Source organism: Macaca mulatta, chromosome 14, assembly GCF_049350105.2.
Source record: "Macaca mulatta isolate MMU2019108-1 chromosome 14, T2T-MMU8v2.0, whole genome shotgun sequence".
Taxonomy (NCBI): domain Eukaryota; kingdom Metazoa; phylum Chordata; class Mammalia; order Primates; family Cercopithecidae; genus Macaca; species Macaca mulatta.
Window position 1 is genome coordinate 78,655,892 of NC_133419.1, and position 19,752 is coordinate 78,675,643.

At 42.2% G+C, this 19,752-nt stretch overlaps 1 protein-coding gene and 2 long non-coding RNA genes across 5 annotated transcripts in view; 1 reads left to right on the forward strand and 2 right to left on the reverse strand.

The window, feature by feature from the left end:
• The window catches only part of GAB2 (GRB2 associated binding protein 2), a 202,209-nt gene that overhangs the window by 11,842 nt on the left and 170,615 nt on the right, over positions 1-19,752 (reverse strand). The window lies entirely within an intron of this gene.
• LOC144334427 (uncharacterized) lies at positions 1,792-12,694 on the forward strand. Its single transcript, XR_013404230.1, has 2 exons — positions 1,792-4,287; positions 12,478-12,694. It is a non-coding gene; the product is annotated as an uncharacterized LOC144334427 (long non-coding RNA).
• LOC144334428 (uncharacterized) lies at positions 6,090-18,881 on the reverse strand. Its single transcript, XR_013404231.1, has 3 exons — positions 16,738-18,881; positions 7,879-8,164; positions 6,090-6,593 (listed from the first exon to the last, which is right to left on the reverse strand). It is a non-coding gene; the product is annotated as an uncharacterized LOC144334428 (long non-coding RNA).

A 19,752-nucleotide genomic window follows, 5' to 3' on the forward strand; every position in this document is an offset into this window, starting at 1 on the left:
AATTACTAGCTGTGTGACCTTGAAGCAAAGCACTTTCTCAGGAGCTAGGACTATAGGTTTAGGCATCTGTAAAACAGTGACTAAAAGCATATTTTGAAGGTTGTTTAGATATTAGACTCTAGTACATGAATGTTTAAACAATGTTAGACTTCATCTGTCCCCCATCTCCAAATGGCAGTTATTAGCGGGGGTTATAACCCCCACTCCCTGACCAGGTATCAATAAGCCAGTTGGACTGCCTATCTGTTCATTGTTTTAAGTACCACAGAATATGCACATTCAAATACAAATGTTGTGAGACAGTGGAAAGAACCTTTAAGTTGATGACAGGAAACAGCAAACAAGTCATTTCATCTCTCCGAGTCTATTCTGCCACTGTGAAACTAGCCCATGGGTATTGATGTTGTAAGTTACAAAGAATTATTTGGGTCAGGTGCAGTGGCTCATGCCTGTAATCCCTGCACTTTGGGAGGCTGAGGTGGGAGGTTCACTTGAGGCCAGGAGTTCAAGACCAGCATGGGAACATAATAAGACTCCATTGGTACCAAACGAACAAACAAACAAAAAAACAAACTAGCTGGGCAGGGTGCTGCACACCTGTCGTCCTAGCTCCTGAGGGGGCTAAGGCAGGAGGATTGCTTGAACCCAGCAGTTCGAAGTTAGAGTGAGCTATGATCACACCACTGCATTCCAGTCTAGTAAACTGAGTGAGACCCTGTCTCAAAAAAACACACCCCCCAACACAAACAACAAACTATTCAAACGTAAGCTATAGATTTATTTTCTACAATTATTTATGGTTGGTTGAGAGGCATTTTGAGGGGAAAGATCTCTTTCCAGAGATCTAGAAATCTATAGGAAGAATGGTTTCCTGTTTGGGAACCATATTCAGGATAGAAAAAGTTTTGATTAGTACATTTTTAAATTTAGGTTTTGGGCAATAAGGCAAGCAGTAAAAAGAGATGAGAAACAAGAGGGGAGACTTGTGTTAGGTTCCAGTACTGCTACCGATATGTGCTGTGCCTCCTCTCTCAGGTGTGACCTAGTTCGTCACAATGATTTCTAAGGGCCCATCTGGCCCTGATGCGCTGCAAAAGCCCTTCGCTTCACAAGAGTGGTTTTCAAACTAGATTCTATGTTCTCTGTAGGTGCTTTGGGAAATTGGAGGGTGAGGTTCTGAGCAAGCAGGGATTTAGGTCTGCTTCTTTAGCTTTTATATGATGATTCTTCATAGGATTTCACTTGGGGAAAAAAAGAATCAATCCTTTGTAGCAGTGATTCTCAGCCTTTTGGAGGCTGTAAGAGTTTTTAAGATTCTGGTCAAAAGCTCTTGAAGTGTCTCATCAGAAAAGGCAAATCTCAAATGCATATAAGCTTGTGGGGGCTGTAATACATAGCCCTCTGAGGCCAATCCCTGGACCTTTCGCCTTACAGAAGCTCTCTCAGCTCCTGAGGAGTTTGTTATTTACAGATGTGGCCACCAGATGGTGTTAGAAAATACAGGCCAGAGCTCAGAAAGAGGAAACAGGTGTGTAAGCCAAGCTTCCTCTCATGTAAACTGTACCCATGATGGCTAGGAGTTCCAGGTCAGTCTCCAAACCTTCACTGATGCTCCTCCCTGGGCCTCTGCACTCCTCCTCCCTTTCTGTTCCATTCCACACACATAACCAGGCCAACAGCCAGGGGCTCGGATGATTGAACATCTAGCCTTCAGATAACGTAGTGTTCGGAGGAGAGGACGGGGTGGCGGGGGGAGCTAATGGTAGACATAAGGTGTTAATGTTGTATGCATTTTTTTGGTGCCTTTCATTTTGCTTTTTTTTTTTTGGAATTTCCAACTCTCTGTTGGATGCGCCCATCTGGATTTGTTCATTTTACATTTACTGATGTCCTAAGTTCCATCTGGGCCAGGCAAGAGGGATACAGAGATGCCACCTGCCCAGTGAGGGGTGGTCAGGGAATGTCACAGTAGTGGAGGAGGTGACATGGATGCAAATCATTAGTCAAGTAGGGGTGAGTATGTAGCTGTTGACAGTTGGTATCAGCCCTTGGTGGGGTGGTGGTAGACAACGTCAGGGAAGCCTCCTTCAGAGATGTTATTATCTTGAGTGAGTCTGGAAGGATGAGCCACAACTGGCCAGGCAGAAGGCAGGAGAAGGGAAATGGTGTTCTAGTTGAAAGCTCAAAGATGTAGAACACAACCTGGCAAGTTCTAGGAACTTGAAGCTATTCAGGCTGCAGCAAGCACATTAGAAGGCAGGGCTGAAAGAAGACAATGCAGGCCAGGACTGAAGGGAATAGGGAGCCTCTGAAGGATTTCAAGGTGGCAATGGGGTTGCAAGAGCATCACAGGTACCCTGCAATAACCTTCAACATAGTCAAGAACGAACTCATCATCTTCCTCTGGAACTCTTACTTCTCCTCCTGACTCTCTTATTTTGGGAATGGCACCAGCTACTTAAGCCAGAAACCTGGGAGTCACCCACATTATGATTTCTGCCCAGGGCCTCTCTGATCCTTCCATCCTACTACTATTTACTTTCCTGACTTCCCAGTGTAAACATTTTCAATACTGCCTCAGTGCTTCAGGATTAAGCCCAAACTCCAAGGTTTATCCCAACTCATCTCACCAATCTTTTCTCTTTAGTTCCCTTTTCCACTCTAGAATCCAAACCTAACTTTGCAGTGTCCCCTGTGTGCCCCAGTCAGTCAAGCATTGGGCTTTGTTGTGTTGTTGGGCTGTGTCTGGAAGACTTCTTACCTCAATCTGGCAAGCTCCTATTCCATTTATCCTTCAAAATCATCTCAGAGGACACATCTTTCAAGGCCATTCTTACATCCTCTACCTCTAAGCATTGCTTAACTTAATCACTTGCTTAACTTTGTTCTTGGAGCAGGGAGCAAGTGTTGCCTATATTAGGCACCATTACTACTTATCTCTGCCAACAGACTGTGATTTCCTTGAAGAAAGAAACTGTGTCTTACTCTTTTTTCTCTCCTTAGCACCCAGCTTAATGCTTGTTGCAATATAAATAATGAATAAATGTCTGTTGTAAGTAAGCAAATGAATAAACAAAAGTATGGGGCTGCCACCCCTTTTCCTGGGCTTGGCCCAAACCTTCTGATCAGCAGATCAAAACCCTTCCTCTGTAGAACCCACTAGCTTATGTTCCAACTTCCTTCTACCCCAGCATCGTCCCGTCTCACTCACAGAACTACTCACTCATCCCTAAACATGTCCTGTGTAGTCTAAACTTCAGTCCTGTTCTCACATTACTCACCTCCCTGTGGAATGCTTCCTTGATACATCAACATTTTACACAAAGTCCACAAGAAGCCTTTTCACTCTACAAAGGTATTACGGGGTCCCTAATTCTCCTTTTTACGGTAATCATTCCTTCCTCTGTGCTACCCACAGCACTCTGTGCTTCCATCACAACACTCACCTTATTCTGCCTTATGTCAGTTATTCAGGTCTGTGTCTTTCCACTTCTACCAGACCATATGCTCCTAGAAGGCAGAGGGCCATATCCTGTACCCTGGCATAGTGCCAGGCATATGATAGATAATAGTGACACATGTTGAGGGAGACTGATTATTACCTCAGTAACCAAGTAAGAGGAGTTGAACAAGGGACTCTTGCCCAAAGTTACATACTCAGAGGGTAGGGAATTTGTTCCAGCACCCAGGTCTCTGGGCGCCCCCGCTGCGCAAACCATGCTACAGTGTGCTCCCTTTGGGCAATAATCCAGATGGGGAATTCCAAATACTCAGCAGTCCTGTGGCCTTTAGTATTTTCCTGTAAACCTTAACTGAGGCCTATGTCACTGTGATGACCTGAGTTGCTTTTGTGGGATGGATAATCCACCCGGACGTGGTGGATTTGGAGAGAGGCTTCCCTTCCAGGGCTGGGCTTACAGGAGCCTTATAAAATAGGCAAGATCCTATGCCATACATATCGCATGTGATCTCATTTTAAATCATCCTAACAGTTCTGAGACACACCTCTTTCTTTTCACATTATCAGATGAGGAAAACAGTAAATGGCAGAGTTGGTGCAGGAAGATACTCAAACACAAGTATGTAGGGGAGCTCCCCGGAGGCAAGAAGAAATTTGAGAGAAGATATTCCCTCGAGTCAGCTGTGCCAAGTGCCTTTCCTTTCCATTCCTGGCCAATGGCTCCTCCGGAGGCTAGAGAGGCTACTGTCATCACACAGCATCACACAGTCTCTCCCTTGGCTTTTTTTTTTTTGGTGATGGAGTCTCACTCTGTCTCCCAGGCTGGAGTGCAGTGGTGCAATCTTGGCTCACTGCCACCTCTGCCTCCCGGGTTCAAGCAATTCTCCTGCCTCAGCCTCCCGAGTAGCTGTGATTACAAAAGCATGCCACTGCACCTGGCTAATGTTTGTATTTTTAGTAGAGACGGGGTTTCACCATATCGGCCAGGCTGGTCTCGAACTCCTGACTTCGTGGTGCGCCCGCCTCGGCCTCCCAAAGTGTTGGGATTACAGACATGAGCCACTGCGCCTGGCCTTCCCTTGGCTTTTAAAAATGGTTTTCTAGTTTTTCTAGCCACTTCATTTTGTACTTGTTTTTCCACACATTTTCATATAATTTTATATACCAAACTATATGATGATTTTACTTTTTTCTATCCCACTGGATTTCAATAGCCCTAATGATAAAGGACTTTTGATTTTCAATGAGTATGTTCCCATTTAAGGGTAACTTAATATAAAATGCTTGTAAGTAGATTAACCACCATTTAGAGTTCTGTAACTGTCACTGGCCATTGTTTAAGAGGTCATTTGAACTATCCTCTTGCATTTGACCCATTCCAAATGGATTCTTCCTGTGAAAGAAGAAAACTCAGAAAACTCTGTGTCACATATCTTTGTGATGAGGTGATCTTTGTATCTCAAACCCTTCTGGCTGCAGTTCTGAGCCAATTTTGACAGGGCTCTCTGGTTACAGAGTAAAGCTGTGTATGTGAATGAAAAGTTGTATATTTTGCCTTTGGTCAATCAAAGCCTCTGGTGGATGAGTTAGGGAAGACTTGGAAAAGATTAATGATGGGTAAGCTCTCGATTGACATTTCTAATTTTACCATTTACCCACCATCTTTCTATAGAGTACTGCTGCAGGATCATTGCTTCTGGAATCTCATCAATGAAATTTCACTCCCCATAACCCTCACCAGAATTATGGCTTTTCAGGGCATGTGACTCACATCAATCTGTTACAGGTTTAATAGCCTTCTTGAAATAAGACGACAGACACTGGCTAGAATCCGGAATGAGGCCCCAAAGGCTGGAGGACAAAAATAAGTCCAGTGAAACCAATTTGTCTTCAAAGAGAAAAAGAACTCTTATTTGTCTTGACTCTGCCAGTTCAAAACTCTTTCAATTGGCAATAGATATTATTCTGAGTAGTTACTTATTTTAGCTCAGTGGAAGACCTGCATTTTGAGAACTGAAGTTATTTTAGCAGGAATACATATTATCTAGTACTTGAAGGAAAACTAGTGGCTATTATTGCAGTAAAAGTGATGATAAATACATAATTCACAGTTTTATTTCTAAGGTGCTTAATTTACTGTATCTTTAGAATCAGGTTCCCACATAAATGAAAAAAGAGATAGAAGACTGGTATTAGTAGCGTCAGTAATCCAATCAGACATAATTATGTCTAGTCTATGCTATGCAGGGATGAATGGGCCAATTCACTTTATACTCCCTACTCAAAAATAACCTTATAGGATTACTTTGTAGATCATATGAGGTACGCAATGTAAAAGTGCTTTGTAAACTTTAAAGCATCATTTCTTTTTTCCAGAGCACCTAGTATATAATGTGAATGTTAGAGAAAACCCAGGATTAAAGCCTCTTCATATACTTACCAATACTTGGCAGGCACTGTTAACCTTTTTTTTTTTTTTTTGAGACAAGGTCTGGCTCTATTGCCCAGGCCGGAGTGCAGTGGTGTGATCTCAGCTCACTGCAACCTGCGCATCCTGGGTTCAAGCCATCCTCCCACCTCAGGCTTCTGAGTAGCTGGAGCTACAGGCATGCACCACCATGCCTGGCTAATTTTTTTTTGGATTGTTTTTGGTAGAGACGGGGTTTCACCATGTTGCCCGGGCTAGTCTCAAACTTGTGAGGTGAAGCAATCTGCCTGCCTTGGCCTCCCAAAGTGCTGGGATTACAGGCATAAGCCACTGTGTCTGGCCTGTTAGCCATTTTTATTTTAGCCCTTCCAGCAGAGGTAAAGCAGAATCTCACGGAGATTTTAATTTGCATTTCCCAGATCACTGAACATTTATTCATGTGGTTATTGGACATTTCTGTATCTTTTTGTGGTGAAGTATCTGTTCAAATATTTTGCCCACTAAAAAAAAATTGGATTGTTCTCTTCTTATTGAGTTGTAAAAGTTCTTTATATGGACCAGAAACAAATCCTTTGTTACATATGCGTGTTGAATATTTTCTCACATTTTGTGACTTGTCTTTTTTTTATTTTATTTTTTATTTTTGAGATGGAGTCTTGCTCATCTGTTGCCCAAGCTAGAGTGCAGTGGTGTGATCTTGGCTCACTGCAACCTCCACCTCCTGGGTTCAAGCAATTCTCGTGCCTTAGCCTCTCCAGTAGCTGGGACTATACGTGAGCACATCCATGCCTAATTTTTGTATTTTTAACAGAGGTTTAGCATGGTGCTTCATCACGTTGGCCAGGCTGATCTCGAACTCCTGGCCTCAAGTGATCTGCCTGCCTCGGCCTCCCAAAGTGCTGGGATTACAGGTGTGGGCCACCACGCCCAGCCCATTTTGTTTTCTTAAAGAGGCCTCTTGAAGAACAAGTTTTAATTTTGATAAAGACTACTTTATCATTTTTTTCTTTTATGATTCTTGCTTTTTGTGTCCTATATAAAAATCTTTGCTTACCTCAAGATCATGGAGATACTTTCTTCTAGAAGTTTCTTTTCTTTTCTTTTTATTTAAATACAGGGTCTTATTCTGTCACTCAGGCTGGAGTGCAATGGAATGATCTTGGCTCCCTGCAGTCTTGATCTCCGCCAGGCTCAAGTGATCCTCCCACCACAGCCTGCCCAGTAGCTGGGAATGCAGGCACACGCGACCACGCCCAGCTACTTTTTGTATTTTCTGTAGAAACTGGGTTTTGCCATGTTAGGCAGGCTGGTTTTCAACTCCTGAGTTCAAGCAATCTGCCCTTCTTAGTCTTCCAAAGTGCTGGGATTACAGGCGTGAGCTACTGCGCCCAGCCTAGAAGTTTTGTAGTATTGGATTTTACATTTATGTCTCTGACACATTTTAATTTTTGGGTGAGTGGTGTGATATGAAGTAAGGGTTGCTGTTCTTTTTTTATTATTCCTATATGAATGTCAAGCTGTTTCAGCATCATTTGCAGAAAAGGTTTTTCCTTTCTCCATTGGCACCTATATATTATATATTTTTAATAATTCTTTATATATTTATATATTTAAAATACTTATATATGCATTTCAAATATTTATACACATAAATGTATTTATATATATCTCTCTCCTGGACTTGCTAATTTCTTCTAGTGATCTATAGGTTTTTATCCTTTCACCAATACAACATTATCTTGTATCTCTTACTACAGTTTGACAGTAAGTCTTGAAATCAAGTAGTATAAATCCTGACTTTACTGTTGTTCTTTTAAAAATTTCTTTGGTTGCTTGGCCAACATGGTGAAACCCCATCTCTACAAAAAATGCAAAAATTAGCCGAGAGTGGTGGTGGCACGCGCCTTAATCCCAGCTACTCAAGAGGCTGAGGCAGGAGAACTGCTTGAACTCGGAAGGCGGAGGTTGCAGTGAGCCGAGATCATGCCACTGCATTCCAGCCTGGGAGACAGAGCAACAGACTTTTCCTCCCCTGCCTCTGGAAGGGGCTGCCATGAAGGTCTCTGACATGTCCTGCAGACATTTTCCCCATGGTCTTGGAGATTAACATTAGGCTCCTTGCTACTTATGCAAATTTCTGCAGCCGGCTTTTCTCCCCAGAAAATGGATTTTTCTTTTCTTTTTGAGACGGAGTCTCACTCTGTCGCCTAGACTAGAGTGCAGTGGCTCGATCTCGGCTCACTGCAAGCTCCGCCTCCCAGGTTCATGCCATTCTCCTGCCTCAGCCTCCCGAGTAGCTGGGACTACAGGCACCCACCACCACGCCCGGCTAATTTTTTGTATTTTTAGTAGAGACGGGGTTTCACCGTGTTAGCCAGGATGGTCTCGATCTCCTGACCTTGTGATCCGCCCACCTCGGCCTCCCAAAGTGCTGGGATTACAGGCGTGAGCCACCGCGCCCAGCTGGGTGTTTCTTTTCTATCACATCATCAGGTGGCAAATTTTCCGAACATTTATGCTGTGCTTCCCTTATAAAATTGAATGCCTTTAACAGTATCCAAGTCACCTCTTGAATGCTTTGCTGCTTAAAAATTTCTTCCACAAGAAACCCTAAATCATCTCTCTCAAGTTCAAAGTTCCACAAATCTCTAGGGCAGGGGCAACATGCCGCCAGTCTCTTTGCTAAAACAACAAGAGTAACCTTTGCTCCAATTCCCAACAAGTTCCTCATCTCCATCTGAGACCACCTTAGCCTGGACCTTATTGTCCATATCACTATCAGGCTTTTGGTCAAAGCCATTCAACAAGTCTCTAGGAAGTTCCAGACTTTCCCACATTTTCCTCTCTTCTTATGAGCCCTCCTAACTGTTCCAACCTCTGCCTGTTACCCAGTTCCAAAGTCGCCTCCACATTTTCGATACCTTTTCAACAATGCCTCACTCTACTGGTACCAATTTACTGTATTAATCCGTTTTCATGCTGCTGATAAAGACATACCCGAGACTGGGATTTTTATTTGGATTGTGTTGAACCTACAGAACAATCTGAGAAAAACTGTCATCTAAATAATATTGGATTTTCTAGTTCATAACTACTGTACATCACTCTCCAGATTTAGGTCTTTAATTTCTATCAGCAACATTTGATAGTTTTCACTGAAGAGGTCTTGCATGTTTGTTGTTAAATTTATTCCCAAGTATTCCACGTTTTCTGGTACCATTCTATAAATAATTAAAATTGTTTCATTTCCCCAATTGTTTGCTGCATACTGTAAAACTTATTTTTTCCAAAAAAACCTTTTTATCTTGTGACCTTGCTAAATTCACTTAAAAATTTTTTTTGTTGTTGTTAAAATAGAGACAGGTTTTCGCCATGTTGCTCAGGCTGGTCTTGAACTCTTGAGCTCCAGTTATCCACCTGCCTCAGCATCCAAAGTGTTGGGATTACAGGCATGAGCCACCACACCAGGACTCTTACTTCTTTTTCTTCCTCCATGGAACTGACTAGGATCTCCAGTACAATGTTACATAGAAGTGGTAAGAACAGGTACTTTCTCCTTGTTTTCAGTCTTAGGGCATTATGTTCAATATTTCTCCATTATGCATGATCTTAGCTATAGGGTTCCTTAGAAGTCCTTTATCAATTTAAAGAAGTTCTCCTCGATTCATAGTTTGCTAAGAAATACTTTTTTTTTTCAATGAAGTATTGAGTTGTCAAATGCTTCCTCTGCATCTATCGAGGTTATGATTATATTATTTTTCTCCTTCATTCTCTTAATGTAATGAATTACACTGGTTGGTTTTTTTTGAAGTCAAACCAACCTTACACTCGTGGGATAAACACTACTTTGTCACGATGTCTTACCCCTAATGTATACATACATGCATATTCCCTAATATACATATATTGTCCCTAACAGACACATATAGATATACACACATACGTATTTAGTTGGATTTGACTGCTAATCCTTTGTTTTTAAAGAGCATTTCTATTTATTATTCATGGGAGATATTGCTCTCTAATTTTATTTCCTGTCATCTTTGCCAGATTTCAATAGTAGGGTTACGCTGGTCTCATAAAATGAGCTGTGAAAGAATCCCCTCCTTCTATGTTTTCTGAATGACTATGGGTAACATTTGTGTTATCTTTGAATGCTTGGTAGAATTTACCAGTAAAACCATCTGGGCATAGTTTTCTAGGTATTTGCTTAAGAGAAATAAAAACAAATGTTCCTCCAAAGATTTGCTCATTACTGTTTAAGAACAAATGGGTCTTAATTTGTAACAGCCAAAACTGGAAACAATCTAAATGCTTATCATCATGTGAATGGAAAAGTGAATTGTGATATAAAGATACACTGTACTACTGAGCAATAAAAAGGAACAACTAATAACACATGGAAAAACATGGATGAATCCCAAAAGCATTTTGCAGAATGAAAGAAGTCAGGAAAACTAGTACATACAATATGATTCCATCTATGTAAAATTCTAGAAAATGCAAATTAATCTGTAGTGATGGAAAGACTGTTACTGGTTCTCTAGGAATGAGGTAAGGGAAGGATGGATTACAAAGGGGCATGAAGAAACTTTATATAAATGCCAACGACTGTACTTCAATTTCTTCCTAAAAACTTGTGGGGAAAAAAAAGGGTGGGGAAATGTAAAATTGAAAAATCAGTTTAAAAATCATCTTACCTGAGCAGAGACAGAAAAAGATTGGGAAAAAAAGAGAATGTAAGTGATTGTTGGGTCAGTATCAAGTGGTCTAGCATATGAATAACTGAAGTCTCAGAAGGAATGCCCATCAGTGATAGACTGGATCAAGAAAGTGTGGTACATATACACCATGGAATACTACGCAGCCATAAAAAGGAACGAGATCATGTCCTTTGCAGGGACATGGATGGAGCTGGAAGCTGTTATCCTCAGCAAACTAACACAGGAACAGAAAACCAAGCACTGCATGTTCTCACTTATAAGTGGGAGCTGAACAATGAGAATACATGGACACCTGGGGGTGGGTGGATAATACAAACTGGGGCCTGTTAGGTGGGCAGAGGGAGGGAGAACATCAGGAAGAATAGCTAATACATGCTGGGCTTAATACCTAGGTGATTGGTTGATCTGTGCAGTAAACTACCATGGCACGTGTTTACCTATGTAACAAACCTGCACATCCTGCACATGTACCCTGCAACTTAAAAGTTGAGGGGGGAAAAAAAAAAAAGAAAATGTGGCAGAAAAAGATTTGAAGAGGCCAGGTGTGGTGGCTCATCCCAGCACTTTGGGAGGCTGATGTGGGAGGACTGCTTGAGGCCAGGAGTTTGGGACCAGCCTGGACAACATAGTGAGACCATATCTCTACAAAAAATTAATCAAGTATGGTGGCATACGCCTGTAGTCTCAGCTACTTGGGAGGCTGAGGCAGGAAGATCTCAAGCCCAGGAGTTTGAGGCTCCAGTGAGCTATGTACTCCAGCCTAGGTGCCAGAGTGAGACCCTGTCTCTTAAAAAAAAAAAAAAAAGTCAAAGAAATACTGGTGCAAAGTTTGCTAGATTGAAAAAATAGCAACACATAGAACTAGAAAACTAAGTCAACCCACAAGAACAAAGTGTTTGGACCTTTACCTTAAAACAGATACAAAAACTAACTCAAAATGGATCAAAGACCTAAATGTAAGAGCTACAACTATAAATCTCTTAGAAGAAAACACAGAAGAAAAGCTTCATAACATTGGATTTGACAGTGATTTCCTGAATATGACACCAAAAGCACAGGCAACAAAAGTAAAAATGCATAAATTGAACATGAGAATTAAAATACCTGTGTTTCAAAGAACACATCAGCAGAGTAAAAAGTCCATCTATGGGAGAAACATTTGCAAGTCATATATCTGGTAAGGGTTTAATATCCAGAACAGGTAAAGAACTCCAACAACTCAACAACAACAATCAACTTGATTAAAAAATGGACAAGACTTGGAATATACATTTATTCAAAGACGATACACAAATAGCCAACACACACATGAAAAGTTGCTCAACGCCACTAATCATTAGGGAACTGCAAATCAAAACCACGATGAGATACCACATTGCACCCATTTCTATTAAGAAAAAAAACAAAAGGAAGTGATGCTAGCAAAATGGCCAACAAGAAACCCCTACTGCTTGTCCCCCTCACAAAGACAGATCAATGAATAAACAACTACATTTTAAAATTAAATTAAATTAAATTATTTTTTTGAGAGAGAGTCTTGCTCTGTCGCCCAGGCTGGAGTACAATGGCGCGATCTCAGTTCACTGCAACCTCCACTTCCCGGGTTTAAGCGATTCTCCTGCCTCAGCCTCCTGAGTAGCTGGGATTACAGGCGCATGCCACCATGCCCTGCTAAATTTTGTATTTTTAGTAGAGACAGGGTTTCACCATGTTGGTCAGGCTGGTCTCGAACTCCTGACATCGTGATCCACCTGCCTCGGCCTCCCAAAGTACTGGGATTACAGGCATGAGCCACCACACCTGGCCTCCTGAACAATTACATTTTAGTAAAAATAACAGACGGAGAGCCCTAGAATGCATGAGAGGAGTAACAGCAATTCGATGAGCACAGAAACTTGGGATGGTCACATGGAGAACCGAAGGAAACACACTAGGCCTTTACCACTCCATTGAAGATCAGCTTGGAACCAGGACAAACTTCTTTTGGTGAGAAGGTAGGCAAGAGGATCATGGCAACTGCCATCAACACCTTGGACATCTCAGACCTCACCACTGGAGTCCCTGGAAGTCCTCGTAGGCACTAAGTCCAGTGAAGGGAGTTGCATAGGGTCCACATAGCTGTGTTCCGTGTGGCTACTGTGCTATGCCATCTTGGAATTGGAAGTATGGCTGGAGTGTGTCTTGCTTCAGGGGTGAGTATCCATGGCTCCCTTTCATTCCTGAGGCTAAGCTATGGCTGAGCCATTGCTAGCCCAGTGGCCCAACATTCCAAAGCTGAGCTATGAGCAGCTGTTACACCCTTCCCAGTGGGGTCAAGCAGAAGTAAAGCTAATCCACCTACCCCTCTCCCCGCTCCCTTGGGCCAGAGCTGAAGCAGTACACGCTCTTCTAGGAAAAGAGTATCTTGGCTGCTCAGAACAGTCATACCTCCACAGTGCCTAAGCTGAAGCCAGTGGCTGCATCCTATGAAACAGTGCGCTGGCTCCTTAGAGTCAGGTACCCCAGTACCTAAAACGATATGGTACCCTGCATTCCAGGGAAAGGATGCCTGGTCTACTCAGAACAGTCATACCCTCCCGGGCCTGAGCTGAAGTAGCACGTTGTCCCCTGGGGAATGGGTGCCCTAGCTGAGCTGAGAGGTGGTGCATTCCAAGGCTGAGCTGATATAGGACCCTGTGTCTCAGGGAAAGACAGCAGTGTCTGAGCTGACACACCCTGCCCTACAGGCCAAACAACTCTAGTGCCTTGCTTTCCTGGAGCTATACTAGTCCCCTAGAGTCTGAGCTGTTGAGATACTCCTCTCCCTGGGGAGTAGTGTAATTGCTGTGCTGTTCCCTGCCCCTCTATAGCCCAAAAGACTGTGCCATTCCCGGGTATTTGCTAAGCCTAACGAGGGTCCAGAGTCACTGCTACATGGTGTATCATCCCCTGGGACCCAAGTGCCACTGAGCCTTATTGACTCAGATTCCCAAATTCTAGTTGTACCCTGCTCCCTGAAACTAAACCTCCAGAACATCCCTTCTTGCCCAGGGTGAGGCCAGTGCTGTGCTCTGCCTACCAGGGGTAGAATTACAGCTGGCCCCTGAGCCTGAGCTGCTAGAGGGTTCAACAGAGTCATAGATCCTGGCCCAGTGGGCAGTCCACATCCAACCTTGGCACCCCAAGACCCAGCCGCCACAACAGGTTCATGAGACTCTGAGCTTAGAAACCCAACCCTACATAAGTTCTAAGCACCAGTACCTAGAACCCAGCACTGCTGCAGCTACTTGTAGGCCATGCCAGACCTGACACCAAAAGGGATCCCCCTGGCTAAGTCTCCTCATTGTGGGGAAAATGAGAACAGAAAGACCCGAAAAGTCCTTGATGCTAAGGACATTAGCAACTTATGCTACCACTGCTGCTGTACAAACTTCTACAGTCTAGGCCACTGAGGCACGCAGTTATTGTTGATGTTGAACATAGGCAAAGAAGCTGCATGGAGACTATACCATTGCACCTATGTGGAAACACAGTCATCACATCCTTCTCAACTGGAACACTAAAACCCAACTGCAGGTGAAAGTCTTTAAGAAATCCACTCTAGAAAGTCTGGAAGAGGTGATCTTTCCACCAGAAGCATGGACACTTAACATGAAGACACAAGAAACACAAAAAATGAAGGAACTATAACACCAAAAAAGCACCAAAGCAACTCTGTGGCTAGTAATCCTGGCTAGTAACAGAGCCCAATGAAAAGGAGATCAACAAATTACAGAAAGGGAATTCAAAATAATGACCTTAAGACAACTCAGTGAGGTACAAGAAAATACACACAATTCAAAGAAATCAGGAAAAAGAATTCACAATATGAATAAAAAATTCAACAAAGAAAAAAAAAAAACACAAAACCAGAACTCTTGCAGCTGAAGAATTCAATGAATGAAATAAAGAACACAATAGAGAGCTTCAACAGCAAACCTGATCAATTAGAAGAAAGAATATCTGAACTTGAAGATAGGTAGTTTGAAATTACCCAGCCAGAAGGGAAAAAGGGAATATGAATGAAAAGAGTGAAGAAAACCTGCAAGACTTATGGAACACCACTAAGATCTACCGGGAGAGATAGACTCTAATATAATCATAGTTGGAGACTTCAACACCTCGCTCTCAGCATGGACAGATCACCTAGACAGAAAATCAACTAGATTTAAAGTGCACTTTAGACCAAATGGACCTAACAGAACATTTCATCCAACAGCTGCAAAGTGTAATTCTTCTCATTAGCACATGTGACATTCTATAGGACTGACCTCATGTTAGGCCAAGAGATTTTAAAATAATTGATATTACATCAAGCACCTTTTCTAACCACAATGGAATAAAACTAGAAACCAATAACAAGAGGAACTTTCAAAATTGTACAAATACATGGAAAATTAAATAACATGTTCCTGAATGATACAATGGGTCAATGAAAAAATTAAGAATGAAATTTAGAGCCAGGCGCGGTGGCTCACACCTGTAACCCCAGCACTCTGGGAGGCTGAGGTGGGGGGATCACGAGGTCAGGAGATCAAGACCATCCTGGCTAACATGGTGAAATGCCGTCTCTACTAAATATACAAAAAATTAGCCAGGTGTGGTGGCAGGCGCCTGTAGTCCCAGCTACTCGGGAGGCTGAGGCAGGAGAATGGCATGAACCTAGGAGGCAGAGCTTGCAGTGAGCCGAGATTGCACCACTGCACTCTAGCCTGGGTGACCGAGACTCCGTCTCAAAAAAAAAAATTAAATAAAATATAAAAATTTTAAAAAAGAATGAAATTTAGAAATGCCTGGAAACAAATGAAAATAGAAACACAACAGAAACGGATAAATACCAAAATCTATGGAATACAGCAAAAGCAGTATTAATAGAGAAGTTTATGGCAATAAATGCTAATATTAAAAAAGTAGAAAATTTTCAAATAAACACCCTAATGATGCATTTCAAGGAAACAGAAAAACAAGAACCAAACCCAAAATTAGTAAAAGGGGGAAAAAAGATCAGAGTAGAAATAAAATTGAGACAAAAAATACAAAAGATCAACCAAATGCAGTTAATTTTTTCAAAGAATAAACAAAATCAAACCAGTAGCTAGACTAACCAAGAAAAAAAGGGAAAAGATCCAAATAAATAAAAAATGAGGCTGGGTGCCATGGCTCATACCTGTAATCCCAGTACTTTGGGAGGCTGAGGCGGGCAGATCACTTGAGATCAGGAGTTTAGACCAGCCTGGCCAACATGGTGAAACTCCGTCTCTACTAAAAATATAAATATTAGTGGGTGTGGTGGCACACGCCTGTAATCCCAGCTACTCAGGTGGCTGAGGCATGAAAATTGCTTGAACCTAAGAGGCGGAGGTTGCAGTGAGCTGAAATCGCACCACTGCACTCTCCAGTGTGGGGGATAGAGTGAGACTCTGTCCCCTCCCAAAAAAAAAAAAAACCACCAAAACGCTGGGCATGGTGACTCACGCCTGTAATCTCAGCACTTTCGGAGGCTTTGGCAAGTGGATTCCTTGAGGTCAGGAGTTAGAGAGCAGCCTGGCCAACATGGCAAAACTTTGTCTCCACCAAAAACAGAAAAATTTGCCGGGAGTGGTGGTGGGCGCCTGTAGTCCCAACCACCTGGGAGGCTGAGGTATTAGAATCACTTGAACCCAGGAGGCAGAGGTTGTAGTGAGCCAAAATCATGCAGTTGCACACCAGCCTGGGTGACACAGCGAGACTCCGTCTCAAAATAAAGAAGTAAATGAATAAAATAAAAAAGAAAAAGGAGACATCATAACTAATAGCACAGAAATGCAAAGGATCATTAAAGATGATTATGGGCCAGGCACAGTGGCTCAGGCCTGTAATCCCAGCACTTTGGAAGGCCGAGGCGGGCGGATCATGAGGTCAGGAGATTGAGACCATCCTGGCTAACATGGTGAAGCCCCATCTATACTAAAAATACAAAAAAATTTAGCCGGGCGTGGTGGCACGTGCCTGTAGTCCCAGCTACTCGGGAGGCTGAGGCAGGAGAATCACTTGAACCCGGGAGGCAGAGGTTGCAGTAAGCCGAGATCGCACCACTGTACTCCAGCCTAGGAGACAGAGCAAGACACCGTCTCAGAAAAAAAAAAAAAAAAAAAAAGATGATTATGAACTATACACCAACAAATTAGAAATCCTAACAGAAATGGATAAACTCCTGGACAAACACAGCTTACCAAGATTGAACCAAAAAGAAATAGAAAATCTGAACAGACTAATTATGAGTAATGAGATGGAATTTGCAAAAACAATCTCCTGTCAAAAGCAAAAACAAAAAAGGGCCCAGCTAAGACCTCAAAAGCACAATCAAAAACTAAACATAGACAAATGGCTGGATGTGGTGGCTCATATCTGTAATCCCAGCACTTTAGGAGGCCAAGATGGGCAGATTCCTTGAGATCAGGAGTTCGAGACCAGCCTGGCCAACGTTGTAAAATCCTGTCTCTATTAAAAATACAAAAATTGGCCAGGCATGGTGGCACATGACTGTGGTCCCAGCTGCTCGAAAGGCTGAGCCAGGAGAATCACTTCACCCTGGGAGGCAGAGGTTGCAGTAAGCCGAGATCGCGCCATTGTACTCCAGCCTGGACGACAGAGGGAGATTCTGTCTCAAAAGAAAAAAAAAAGACAAATGGGGCTATATTAAACTAAAAATCTTCTGCACAGCAAAGGGAAACAATCGACAGAGTGAAGAGACAACCTACTGAATGGGAGAAAGCCATTCTGCAAGCTATTCATCTGATGGAAGGTTGATATCCAGCATATACAAGGAACTCAAACAACTCAACGGCAAAAAAACAAATAATCCCGTTGAGGCAAATTAGCTGAAAATAGATATCTTTCAAACTAAGACAGAAAACCAGCCAACATGTATATTAAAAAAAAAAAAAAAGTTCGCCATCACTAATCACCAGGGAAATGCAAATCAAAACCACAATGAGATATTATCTCACCCCAGTTGGGATGGCTATTTTCAAGAAGAAAAATAACAGATGCTGGTGAGGATGTGGAGAAAAGGGAACTCTTACACACTGTTGGTGGGAATGTAAATTAGTACACTCATTATGGAAAACAGTATGAAAGTTCCTCCAAAAACTAACAATAGAACTACCTTATGATCCAGCAATCCCATTACTGGGTATATATATCTGAAGGAAAGGAAGTAAGTATGTTGAAGAGCTATTTGCATCCCTATGTTTATTGCATCAGGAGTCACAATAGCCAAGATAATGGAATCAACCTAAGTGGTCATCAACAGATAAATGGATAAAGAAAATGTAGTATGATTCCATGTATATAAGGCATCTAGAGAAGTCAGACTCACAGAGACAGAAAGTAGAATGGTGGTTTTCAGGGCCTGAGGGAAGAGGAAATGGGGAGTTGTTGAATGGTTAGAATTTCAGTTTTGTAAGATAAAAAGATTTCTGGAGATTGATTATATAACAATATGAATGTACTTTACTGAACTGTGCATTTAAAAATGGTTAAGATGATATATTTATGTTATGTATTTACTACAATTTTTTTCAAAGAAAAAATCATTCAGAGGAAGGAAAATACAGAAGAATAAAAATTAAAATAACTGCTGATCTCTCATCAGAAACAATGAAGGTCAGAAGACTAGAATGGTATCCTTTAAATGCTGAAAGAAAACAGAACTGTCATTCTGGAATTCTATACCTAGCAAAATCTCTCTCAAAACTGAAGGTGAAATTAAGAAATTTCCAGATAAATGAAACCTGGAAAAATTTCTCACCAGGCCACTCACATGGCAAGAAATGGCAAAGGGAGCTCTTCATACTAAAGAGTAAGAAAACCAGGGGAAAACCTCACTAGACATTGTTTGAGTTTTGCTTTTAACACTTATACATATTTTAAAGAAGTTAAAAGGGAAAAATAATCTTTCATAGTTATGCAAGTATTTACTATTTCTATTGCTCTTCCCTCATTCCTGAAGATTCAGGTTTCCATCTAGTACCATCTTGCTTCAGCCTGAGGAAATTTCTTATCAGTTTTTAAAAGGAGATCTCTTGGAAATGCTCTTATTTTTCCTTTATCTGAGAGAATGTCTTAATTTTGTTTACATTCCTGAAGGATACTTTTGCGGAATACGGACTCCTTGGTTGGCAGAGGGTTTTTTTTTCTTTTCTTTTTTTTTTTTTGAGACGGAGTTTTGCTCTTCTCGCCCAGGCTGGAGTGCAATGGCGCGATCTCAGCTTGCTGCAACCTCCGCCTCTCAGGTTCAAGCGATTCTCCTGCCTCAGACTCCTGAGTAACTGGGATTACAGGCACCCACCACCACGCCTGGCTAATTTTTTTGTATTTTTAGTAGAGACGGGGTTTCACCGTGTTAGCCAGGATGGTCTCGATCTCCTGAGCTCAGATGATTCACCCGCCTCGGCCTCCCAAAGTGCTGGGATTACAGGTGTGAGCCACCATGCCCGGCAGCAGAGGGTTTTTTCTTTCCATTAGTTTCAAGTATGTTTTCCTTTATTACATGGAATGTTGTTTTAATAGGAGCTTTGAAATCTGTGTCTGAAAATTCCAACATCTGGGTTATTTTGAGGTTCGTACCTGTGACTTCCAATGAGAATGGGTTATATTTTTCTGGTTTTCAATACGCAGAGACATTGTGGATTACAGATCCCTGAATGCTATGAACATTATGTTGTGTAGATGCTGGGTTCTGTTATAATCCCATGGAGAAGTGATTTTTTTGTTTGTTTTGAGACAGGGTGTCACTCTGTCACCCAGGCTGGAGTGCAGTGGCACGATCTCGGTCCACTGCAACCTCCACCTCCTGGGTTCAAGCAATTCTCCTGCCTCAGCCTCCTGAGTAGCTGGGATTACAGGGGCCCACCACCATGCCCAGCTAACTTCTGTATTTTTGGTAGAGATGGGGTTTCACCATGTTGGCCATGCTGATCTCAAACTCCTGACCTCAGGTGATCTGCCTGCCTCGGCCTCCCAAAGTGCTAGAATTATAGGCGTGAGCCACTGCACCCGGCCGAGAAGTGGTATTTTTATAGGAAATCAACCTGGTTAGGTTCAGACCGCAAGTTCTGTCTCTCCTCCTGTGTATGGTA